Below are 12,762 nucleotides of genomic sequence, written 5' to 3' on the forward strand. Positions count from 1 at the left end.
GCAGGTCAGGAGTGGGGAGATGAGGAAGCTGGATTCGAGAACCTCCGTAGTGGTGAGGAGGAAATGCCATCCAGGCAAGTACAGTGTGCTGGAAGGCAAGTGAGGGGTAGACGGAGGGAGGGGTTTGACCAACTGCTGCCATGGGTCAGCTGAGATAGGGACTGAGGACTAAGCATTGAATTTAGCAATACGAGATCATTGATGACCTTCACGAGTCCAACACTAATTATTAAAGGTCACAGGCACTGTACCAGGCTGGGAAGTTCTGGTCCTGGGATGCAAAGATGGTGGAAGGAAAAGGAAGCTCTTCACTCTGGCTTCTGCTGCTGTCTGAAGAGTCACAGCAGCGAACCTTATCCAGACCCACTAACCATAGATACTGAATGTCTCATTGCTGCTACCAACAAGTCCCTTTGTGTGAACACAGACAGGTAGCTGCTGGGAGTTCAGAAGCAGGTTCCCAGATTCCAAGTTCCCAGCCAATGCACTGGCTCCTAGAACACATCCTGAACACCAACAAACCAACCAAAATATCTCAGAAGCAAAGCAAGATAGTAGCAGAGAGGCAGCAGCAGTGATGTCACGAAAGTGTTAGAGACCTAATCCTTGTGACGTCCAGAAAGGAGCATTAAGAATCATTATATAAGTTTCTTTAGGGCAGGGCCACTCTGCTTCATGGCTGTACCCTGTCACCTGTTACTGTCACCTGTCACCTGTACCCTGTCACCAAGCAGATGCACAGTAAATATTTGCTTGTTGTCTCACTGCCATGTGTCCTGCATGTGATCTCATCTAATACCACACCTTGCAACAGAACAGGGGCCAACAGGAGGCATACAAAAATGACAACTCAAACACATGGGCACACATGGGCAGAATACATTCTGGTGAATATGGCCAACACAGAGGAAGAGAGGAACACACCGCCTAACTCATTTTGAAGTTGAGATGGTATGGAAGAGGGGTAAGAGTCTATCGAGTAATGACAACACTTGTCAAGTGTCGTGCACCTGACATCAGCCAGGCGTGACGCCACGTATCTGTAATTCCATCGCCATGCTCCAAGGTTGGTCATACGATTCCCCATTCTACAGACAAGAAAAATGAGGCTGAATGAGACAAAGTTACTGATTCTAGACCAATGCACTGAACTCTGGCTGTACCTCAGAGTACCTGGAAAAATTATGAGACCATTAAAGTAGAAGACAATCATGCAGGAAGAAGTCAAATAAAATTAAACCCTTAAAGGGTGCCTGGTGTGGCTCAGTTGGTTAAGTGTCTGCCTTGGGCTCAGGTCATGATCCCAGGGTTCTGTTATCGAGCCCCATGTCGGGCTCCCTGCTCAGTGGGGAGTCTACTTCTCCCTCCCCCTCTGCAGCTCTCCAACTGCCACTCATGCTCTCTCTCTCTTGCTCACTCTTTCTCTCAAACAAATAAATCTTTTTAAAAAAAGTAAAGAAGAAATAGATAATTTTATATATGTTTATAGTATATTTAAAAGTTATATGAATATTAAATAAATTTTTAAAATTTACAGCATTTAAAATATTCAGATTTTATTTATTCTAATGTTGCTATTCATTGCTGAAAACAATTTTCACTGTATTTTCTTGTTGGCCTAGAGAAGCTTAGATAAAATGAATTAAATATTTTGAAATGAGGTGGTTGGTCATAATTACATGAAGAACGGGACTTTTCTAGGAAGAAGATAATGGTTTTATTTTTTTGCCTGTGGTGCCAGGACAAAATAATTATTTTCACCACCAATTTTTTTTTTCAATCTGAAGTTATCCTAGGATTCTTCCAACCTTAGAAAGGAGGATATTTAGCACACTAGTTGTTTTTTTTTTCTTTTTTAAAGATTGATTATTTATTTATTTATTAGAGACAGAGGGAGAGAGAGCACAAGCAGGGGGTTGGAACAGAGGGAGAGGGAGGAACAGACTCCCTGCTGGGCAAGGAGCCCAACATGGGCTTGATTCCATGACCCTGAGTTCATGACCTGAGCCAAAGGCAGAAAGACCTTAACCAACTGAGCCACCCATGTGCCCCAAGCACACTGTTCTAACATAATATAAATTCTAATCTTAAAAATATTTACCTGTATGAGAGGTACCTGGGTGGCACTGTGGGCTGAGCCTCCAACCCTTGGTTTCAGCTCAGGTCATATTCTCAGGGTCCTGAGCATGATCCCTGCATTGGGCTCTGTACATGGCCTGGAGTTGGCTTGAGATTTTCTCTCTCTTTCTCCCTCTGCCCCTCCCACTTGTGTTCTCTCTCACTCTAAAAAAAAAAAAAAAAAAAAAAGAAGAAGAAAGAAATATCTACTTGTGTATTTATAAAATTTATTTTCTTTTTTAAAAAGATGTTATTTATTTGAGAGAGAGAGATATCACAAGCAGGGCGGGGGGGCAGGCTCCCTGCTAAGCAGGAAGCCCGACGTGGGGATAGATCCCAGGACCCTGGGATCCTGATCCGAGCTGAAGGCAGACACCTAACTGACTGAGCTACCCAGGCACCCCTATAAAATTTATTTTCAATTCATTTCTTGTATAGTACTTTATACTTAAAGCAGTTTGTTATTGGAAAAAATAATAGTACTTAAAAGGGCAAGAATGCCATTTTTTTAAAGATTTTATTTATTTTAGAGAGAGAAAGCACGCAAGGGCAGGGGGAGGAGCAGGGGTGGGGTGGTGGGGGGTGACGAATCTCAAGCAGAGTCTGCACTGAGCAGGGAGCCTGATGCAGGGCCCGATCTCATGACCCTGCTGCGATCAAGACCTAACTCATTCAGGTGCCCTTCATTTCTGAATTTTTATAAAAGCTTAGGAATGTGGAATGTTCTTTGATCTGCCTATTTGTGTCCCGTTTAATACATATTGTCTTAATGAATTGGAAAATATTTCTAAAAATATGAAGAAAATAAAATCGCCCTTTTAAAAAATATTAGTAGCAGGCCTCTACCTACAAATTTCCATTGAAGTGGTCTTGGGTGGGACCCAAGCCTCAGAATTCTAAAGCCCCTCCCTCTAGGTGATTCTAGTGTATAGCTATTAAAACATTTATAAAATAAAAACATTTGCAAGTAATACGGGGTAGCAAGGAACTCCTAAGCCTAGAGCCTATTGCCCTAGTCCCTGCATGAGAACGTATGTTATTACACCATAATTCTAAAGTTGTTTTTGTGGAGGCCAAGAAAAACAAGGCTGTACCCACCTCAAGTCTAGCCCTGACGTAAGTGCAGCCATCTTGATGTTCCAGATTATCACAGAATATTTCTTGGGTTCTGACCTACTCAGGTTAGCACTTTAAACAGTCCCTCTCTCCTTTAATGATTGATTTAAACCCCTGGACTGGAAAAGGGTTTTTTGTCAAATAGCAAAAAAAAAAAAAACAAAAAAACTAATTTGAGCTTCATTTTCTTTTTGTAACACTAATCATGTTTTGCTATTTTCTCCCATGTCTCCTCACTGGACTTCAACTCTTTGCTGTCATAACTTCCACAGATGATCCTTTCCACTTGGGAAGATCACCTGAGCAGTCTGCCCTGGACCCAGCTGGCTCCATCTTTCATAAATCCCCTACACATTCCCCAACTGACTAGTGTTGACCCCAGTAGGTAGGGACAACTCTATGCCCCTATTCAGCAGGAAGAAGTTACAGAAGATGAGACCTTCCACCTTCAACAACCCTAAAGATTTAAGGGTCAAAATTGTTCACGGGGAAATGATGTGGGAAACAGAGGCAGAGGAAAATCATTAAAATTCCTTACCTACTGACAAGCCCTTGAAACAGAATGGCTCTCTCCTGGGGACTCTACTGTCCTCACCTTGAGGTTTTGCTAAGGACAATCCTAGCCTGATCAACCCCCTACTCCAACAAGTTCAATCAGGATCCTGTAAGTCTATTTTAATAATTCCTTTAGGAAACTTTATCTCTAAACCTCCAAGATAGTGTCAGCAATCATTCCCAAGCATATGACCCACTGATATACATCTAAAGGGTCTCACAAGAAGATTTTTATTACTGGTAATAAATAACCTTTCTCCCAACAATAGCTAGCCCCTCAAGCTCCTGGAGACCTTGCGTCCAAAATTTCTTAGAGACTTACATCATCTCTAATCCCTTTTGTCCTCACCCACCACCGAGTCCACCCCTACTCTGCCTTTAAAAACTCTGACTATAATCCCGTTTGGGGTCCAAGTCCCTACTCCACTGTGTCAGGTATACTTGGGCCCAAGCTTAAGCTTGTAAAATAAACCCTCGTGTGATTGCATCAGTGTTGGCTCCTTGGTGGTCTCTTGGACGTGAAAACTCGGGTACAACAGTTTTGTGTGTGATTACCCCCAATAAGAGGCACTCCCCAGAGATAGGAATGGTGCCTGTTAGAATGTAGCAGGGTTCTGTCTATGCTAAACAGGTGTCCAATAACCAAATTTCTGTTCATGAAGACTTCCTCTGGGCTTGTCTTCAAAGGTACCTGACCACATTAGAAGGATCACAACCATGTAAGCATTACATGACAATGATCACAAGGAATGGTGGGGAAAAGTAGGGAGAACATCCTACCAGGCTATGGACACAGAGGGCTCCAGTAAGAGTAACAACGCAAAATTCCCTGCCCCTTGTTCTGTATGCACATATATTTCCGGAAGCTCCCTGGAGGTTTTTCCTGTGTGCCCATGGTTAAATCCTTTCCAGCTGAGCCCTGGCTTCTTCACAGAGCTGTCACAGGGCACCACCAAGGCCACCAGACACCACAACCAACTCCTGTCATAGCCAAGACCCAGGAACCCTGGAAGTACTAAAGTGGCAGGGTTTTCTGGTGCAAAGAGTAAAAGAATGCCTCTTTGCATTAACCCCTTTGCCTCACACTCCTTTGAGAGGGGGTCCCTAAGCAGTTCAAGGGAAACTGGGCAGGTGTGAAAATTTGAGAGATCATCAGAGTCCCTGCCCTATTTCCCTGCCTCAGTCATTCTTAAGGGCTCCTTCCTACCCATTCGTCACCTGTGGCTGTATCATCTTCACTTAGAACAAGTTCTCGGAGAGGTTCCATCCTTTGTGTAAATAGGGTTCTGGAAAGTCATCCCATTTGGTCTTCGAACATATCTGAACCCCAGGCTGGATTTCAGCTGGTATCAACACTGAAGTCACAGTCAGTATACACCAGTAACAGCTGTTGATACCTATAGGGTAAGCAAGATGCCTCCAGAATCTTAAAAGGCCCCTCCATGAGGCAAACTAATCAAATTGACACTTAGTGGAAAGGATTGGCCATCTGTAGCCAATGTACAAGCCATTTATTGACTGTATACTCCTTTTCCCAACCACCATCAGAATGTTAAGCATTGAGAAAGCAGGAATTTTGTCTGTTTTATTCACTAATAGATTCTCAGGACCCAGGACAGTTCCTGTACATAGCTGATACTTAATAGTCATTGATCTTAGTGAGTAAATCCAATAAAGCAATATTCCAAAAGCAGGAGAAGGGAAGGCGGAGAAAATGAACATTTCTTGAAGATGGCAGTTTTCCAAATATTTCATATAATTTGGCATTGAGCGTTCACAACACCTTCAGAGGTGGGTATAATCACCCCCATTTTATACATGAAGAAACGGAAGCTCAGAGAGATCATGTGGCTCAGATTTTGAGCTCAGATGTTTGACAAGCACTGATCAATTTTCTGTCCTCATAGTTTCACCGTTTCCAAAATGTCAAATGGAATCATTCAGCAAGCAGACTTGAGTCCGGCTTCTTTGACTTAGCATAAGGCATCTGACTTTCACCCATGTTGTTACACGTATCAGGAATCCACTTGTTTTCATTGTGAAGTGGTATTTCATCATATGGATGTGCCACAGTTCATCTATCTACTGGTCACTTGGACTATTCAGGTTGTTTCTATTTTGGGGCAGTTACAAATAACACAGCTGCAATCATTCACATAAAGGTTTTGTGTGATCCTCATGACCATTTCTGTAGGAGTGAGACTTCTGGGTCACATGCTGGAGGCGTGTTAACTTTATAAGGAACTGCCGAAGTGACATCTAAAGTGGCTGTAGCATTCTTGCATTGCCACCAGCAAGGTATAAGGGTTCCAGTTCCTCTGCATCCTCATCGGCAGTTGCATGGTCAATACTTTTTACTTTCATTTATTTTTTGTATTTTCTAAGTAGGCTCCACACCCAGTGCAGAGACCAACACAGGCCCAAACTCATGACCCTGAGATCAAGACCTGAGCTGAGATCAGGAGTCAGCTGCTTAGCTGACTGGGCCACCCAGACACCGCTGTATTATCAATACTTTTTATTTTAGGCATTCTAAAAGACGGGTAATCCTGTAACACTGTGGTTTTGATGTGCATTTCATTAATTACTAATGAAGTTGAGCATCTTTTCATGTATTTACCCACCTATCTTGCCATCCATATTTTTGCCACTCGCACACAGATCTTTGCTGTAGTAGCTGTTCAAGTCTTTTGTCCTTTTTAAATTGTGTTTGCTTTGTTACTGTTGAGTTTTTAAGAGTTCTTATATACAAGCCATTTATCAGTTATGCAATCTGCAATGATTTTTCCCAAGTTTATGACTTGTCTTCCCATTTTGCTAACAGTGTCTTTTGAAGAAGTCCAATTGACATTTTTTTTTCCTTTTACAGATCATACTTTTGGTGTTGTAGCTAAGAAATCTTTGCCTAACTCAAAATCACAAAGATGTTCTCTTACGATGTTTTCTAGAAGCTTTATAGTTCTACATTTTGCATTTTGGTTCCTGATCCATTTTAATTGGTGCAGATAATGAGAGGTGTAGATAGAGGTCTGACTATTTATATGTAGATGTTCATTTGCCCTGGTATCATTAGTTGAAGACTATTGTCCATTTTGATCTAATACTACAGTTTTCCCCTTGTAAATCTTATCTTTCCTACTACATGCCGATGGGTCACCCATTCATCCAACCATCATCATTCACTCGCTATTGCTTACCTGATTCCAGCTATGCTGGTCCTCTTCTTGTTCCTCTAACACACTTAATGGACCTGCCTCAACGTCTTTGCCATTCCCTTAGCCCGTTCTTCCAAATGCTGTTCTTCCAAATAGCCACATAGCTCACTTCCTCATTTCATTTAGGTCTCTGCTCAAATATTACCTTACTTAAAAGAACTTCCAGAAGACTCCCAATCCTACTATTTCTTTACCCTGCTTTATTTCTTTTCATAGCATGTATCACAATCTGACATATTATATATTTATAGTTTATGTATTTGTTGACTGTATGCTCCTTTCCCCAGCCACCATCAGAATGTTAAGGATTGCAAGAGCAGGAATTTTGTCTATTTTATTTGCTAATTGAGTCCCAGGACCTAGGACAGTTCCTTCACATAGTTGATACTTAACAGTCATTGATCTTATTGAATAAATCCAATTAAGAAATATTTACTGAGTGTCTCTTAGGTACCAGGCACAGTGCTAAGCTCTGGAGATACAATAAAGAGCAAAACAGACATGGTCTCCACCTTCCTGGAGCTCACAGATCAGCAGGAAAGACTGACATTAACTGAATAATCCCAGAAATAAAATGGATACTAGTTTCTGGGCCTGGAAGGAGAACTACATGGTGCTGGGGAGCTTATAACCCAGTTGTAGAGAATTGGTCCTAGACATCGGGGAAGAGTGCCCAAAAGGGAGTGGGTGACTGAACTGAGTCCTGAGGATTAAAAGTGGTTAACTAGGTGAGGAGAGGGGAGAACAGGCCTTCTAAGCATCTGGCAACCATGTACAAAGATCATGGGAGAGGAAGAAGCTTGGTATGGATTAAACTACAGAAAGGTGGATGTGCCTGAAGGTAGTGAGTCAGGCGAGGAGAGAGGAAGGCAATGAGCCTCAGGGTCATGTAAGGTGGCTGGTAGGAGGTTGCTCCTTCCTAAGAGCAAAGGGAAGCCATTAGAGGTTGGCTCTACCTTTTTTTTTTTTTTTTAAGATTTTATTTATTTATTTGACAGAGAGAGATCACAAGTAGGCAGAGAGGCAGGCAGAGAGAGAGAGGGGGAAGCAGGAGCTTCCTCCGGAGCAGAGAGCCTGATGTGGGGCTCAATCCCAGAACCCTGGGATCATGACCTGAGCCGAAGGCAGAGGCTTAACCCACTGAGCCACCCAGGCGCCCCTGGCTCTACCTTTTTAACCACCTGATGCACAGCAAACAGAATAAACACTCAAACATACTTGCATATTGAAAATGCCCTTACACTTTGCTGATGGGAATGTAAACTGATCCAACTTTTACACAGGGCAATTTCCCCATATTGGTTCAAAATTACGAAGGTATTTTCACCCAGTAATTACCTTCTAGGAACTTATCTTACAGATCCACTTGCCCATGCATGCGATGGCATTTATCCAGGGTTAGTCACTGCAGTGTTACCTGTAATAGCAGGAAACTGGAAGCAAACCAGGAGTCTCTCAATAGGAGATCACAAAAAGTCATGATGTCTCCACACAGTGGACTAAAACCAACCATAAAAAAGAATAATGGGGATTTTTATGCAATTTTTGAAAAAATTCCAAGATTATTAAGTTTTTTAAAAATGATGGTTCAGGATTGAGTTTATAAATGACTAACATTTATGTGAATTAAAAAAAAAAAAAAAAAAAGGCCCAGGAAAAGAAATGGGTATAGCTTTTCTGTGTCCAGTATTTCTCTGGAAGGAGGTGTAAGAAACCAGTACTGTTGCTTGCCTCCAGGCCTTGGGTAGGGGAGTGGATTGGAGGGGGTTTTTACAGTGTAACTCTTTATTTTTGAACCATGCAAATATCTTACTTATTCTACAACTTTAAAAATGTACATGATAATTATTAATTGATTAAATGAATTAGAAATTAATTCATTGGGGCACTTGGGTGGCTTAGTGGGTTAAAGCTCAGGTTGTTATCCTGGGGTCCTGGGATTGAGCCTCACATCAGGCTCTCTGCTCAGCAGGGATAAATCTTTATTATATATATATATATAATAAAGATATATATGTAAAATCTTTAATATAATAAAATCTTTAAAACTTTTTAAAAAATAAAATCTTTTAAAAAAAAGAAATTAATTTGTTAAATAAATGCCTTCCAATCAGTACTCCCCTGTACTATTAGAGGAAAAGGAGTTAGGGAATCCTGGCTCCTGCCCCACTCCAATTCCCAGCATGATCCTCAAGAGTAACCCACCAACAGAGGAATCAATCCTTGGGGCCTTTGGAGCAGGCAGTGGGGTGAAAATGTTTATTTCATTCAACTGGCATCAGGATCCCCCTCTTTGCCCCTGAAACCAGTGTCTTGCAGCCCCACAGAGACACATTCGTTTGGGGCTTTCTCGAGCTTGTTTAATTAGGTTCTTTGCTGAAAAGCTGCGCCACTCGTCTCTGAAGTAGCAACTGGCCTCCAGAGATGCGATCTCCTCTCCACAAGAACTTTTATTAAAAAGGCTGATATTCATGCTGTGCTTTTCTGCAAAAACAATAAGCATCCAAAAGTATTTGTGGTATCAGGGAAAGCAGCACAAAGGGAGTAAGGCCAGAATGTCTTGAGCTCCCCATTTGCCACAACCCAAAGAGCTGAGTCCTGATTAAATTCCAGTGGTTGACAGCACAGGTTCATGTCTCGGACCATTCGATTTCATCACCCTGGCTTGATAAGGAAGATGAAAGGGAGACAAGGGGTTCGCCTCCAGAAGGAGTTCCCTGTTTCTCTGGTGCTAATGAAAGAAAGCAGCTGTGAGCTCTGCCCTGGAGTCCCCTCTGGCAAGTTAAGACGCGGACCAGACAGGTGGATTGGGGAGGGGAGGAATCAGGGGAGGAGAGAAAAGAATGAGGACAAGGTGGAGTAGGGATCTCAGACTCCCCGTCTCTGTGTTGTAATGCAGTTATTTGTCTAACAACCCTATGGAGAAAGATTACTGTCCTCTGCCCTACCCCATTCTACAAAGGAGGAAGCTGGGGCTCAGAAAAGTGCAGTACCTTGCTTAAGGTCTCACAACTAGCCAAGTGCCCAGGTCGGGATATGAGCCCAGACCTCTCTGATGCCATGCTCTTGCTTTTGGGGTGATGTTAATATATCAGAAGTACCCTCTTTTAAAATCAGAAATGAACCACCTTTATTTTTTTATTTTTATTTTTTTAAAGATTTTATTTATTTGTTTGAGAGAGAGAGACAGACAGTGAGAGAGAGCATGAGCAGGGAGAAGGTCAGAGGGAGAAGCAGACTTCCCATGGAGCTTGGAACCCGATGCAGACTCGATCCCGGGACTCCGGGACCATGACCCGAGCCGAAGGCAGTCGTTTAACCAACTGAGCCACCCAGGCGTCCAATGAACCACCTGCCATTTTGGGCTGCCTGGGTGGCTCAGTGGGTTGAGCCTCTGCTTCGGCTCAGGTCATGATCTCAGGATCCTGGGGAGCCTGCTTCCCCCCATCTCTGCCTGCCTCTCTGCCTACTTGTAATCTCTCTGTCAAATAAATAAATAAAATCTTAAAAAAAAAAAAACTATACCATTTTGGGGCTGCCTGGGTGGCTCAGTTGTTTGAGCATCTGACTCTTGATTTTGGCTCAGGTCATGATCTCAGGGTGGGGAGATGGAGCCGTGTGTTGGGCTCTGCGATCAGCAGGCAGTCTGCTTGAGATTCTCTCTCCCTCTCCCCATGCACTGCACCCCACCCTGACTCATACTCTCCGTCTGTCTCCAAAATAAATACATAAATCTTTAAAAAAATAACTGTGCCATTTTTCCTTTCAATATTGCATCTGAAAATAATATTTGGCATCTGTAAATTACTTCTATTCCAAAAACAAAGATGACAAATTCTTCCTTTTTTTCCCCCTTTCCTTCTCAATATGAGCTGAATGGGGAGATCAAGTCCTTTTAGCAGTCAAAAAGACAAAGAGGAGGCCAATGGTGTGCCGAGCAACATGGCTACCTTTTATTGTGACTACTGTGACCCATACCTCACCCTGGATTTTCCGTCTGTGAGGAAGACACGCTGCCGCAGTAGAAACACAAAGAGGAGAAAGCCTACTATCAGAAATGGATGGAAGAGCAGGCTCAGAGCCTGATCAACAAAACAACTGCCCGCAAGGAAGGGCTCCCCCTCCACCATTCTCTGCTCCTCCTCCTGCAGGGGCAATGATCCCACCTCCCCCTAGTCTCCCCGGTCCTCCTTGCCCTGGTAGGATGCCAGCACCTGCTATGGGAGGCCCTCCTCCTGCTGGGATGATGCCAGTGGGACTAGCTCCTGGAATGAGATTGCCTATGGGAGGCCCACATGCCATTTATTCCTGGGCCTCCAGTGATGAGACTGTCCCATGATGGTGCCAAGTTGACCAGGAATGACTTGACCAGACAGATAAGGAGAGAGGGGGGCATCTTTAAATCCATTTTATATTATTTGTTCTACTTCCCCAGGAGACAATGGTGCAATGACTCTTCGTGTTTCCCAACAGCATGACAAGGAAGACTTGCTCCCCCTTCCTATCAGTGAGAGGATGGTTTTGGCAGAGCAGTAGTGGGACAATAAAAAAAAAAAAAATTTTATTTGCATTATGAAATGTGAAAATAAAATTGTCAACTGTTTTACTTAAAAAAAAAAAAAAGACAAAGAGGAAATAACCAGGAGCCCCAGTGCAGCCAGAGCCCGTCCTAAGGCAGAATCCTGCTGCTTGGGATACTTGGGCCATTCCAAATGGCAAAAGCTTTCCATGGGGACATTTGGGGTCAAGATAAGAATACCTTCCATGGTGGGACTTTCCATAAAGTATTTCTTTTACCTCTTCTGAAGACCAAACCCAGAAAAACAACCTCATATTACCAGTTCATGGACTTAAGTTAGATATAAGTAAGAACTTTCTGACAAGTGATGGATGTTGGTTCATAAAATGGGTGATGAAGACAAGACAGGCTAGGAATAAGCTGGCAAGATACCAGACATATAATCCAAACTCAGGATTGTGGTTGCTTTGATTTCTTGACTATCTCTCACTACCTCCTGCAAACACTCTGCCACCTGGTCTGAGGCCCATCACAGCCCTGCATCTCTTTATGCCTCTGAGCCTTTGCTCTTGCTGGTCCCTCCACCTGAAATGCCTTTCCCTTTCTCTGACTGTCCTAATTCTGTTTACCTTTCAAGGTCTAGCTCAAGTTCCTGGATCTTAAAGCTTTTTCTGTCCACTCCAACCCATATGCCTCTACACTGCTTGGAATTCTAGATAGTCTGGAGCTTAGTCATGATCATCTGGCTAGAGGATAGCTGGTCCCTGAATCAGGTGGGAGAGAGGGAAAGGCTTATGGGCAGCAGAAGCAGCAACTGCCACAGGTGTCCACTCTGCTGAGAGCCTGCTGCACCACCCACCTGGCGACTGGTCACTCTGCTGAGAGCCACCACATACAGACCATCATTTGCATTCTCTGGTCCCCTTTCCTGGGGCAAGAGTGCCCTGAAAGCACACGCAGATATCTGCCAACTACATTTCCCAAATCACACTCAATTATGAAGCTGATGTTCTTGGACAAGCCAGTTGTATGTTGATTTGGAACACAGCCCTCATATAGAGCTGTGTCACCATAGGAAGGATGCTCTGGCACTTAAGTTTGCATTTCATCCTCATAACAAGTCCATAAAGCCCATTTCGTAGGTAAGAAAACTGAGGATTGGGCACGGCGAATGGTTGGCAGCAGCTTACATGGCTAGAAGAGAGCAAGAATGGCACTAGCGGCAAACCTCTCAGACTA

Source organism: Mustela lutreola, chromosome 15 (assembly GCF_030435805.1).
Source record: "Mustela lutreola isolate mMusLut2 chromosome 15, mMusLut2.pri, whole genome shotgun sequence".
Taxonomy (NCBI): domain Eukaryota; kingdom Metazoa; phylum Chordata; class Mammalia; order Carnivora; family Mustelidae; genus Mustela; species Mustela lutreola.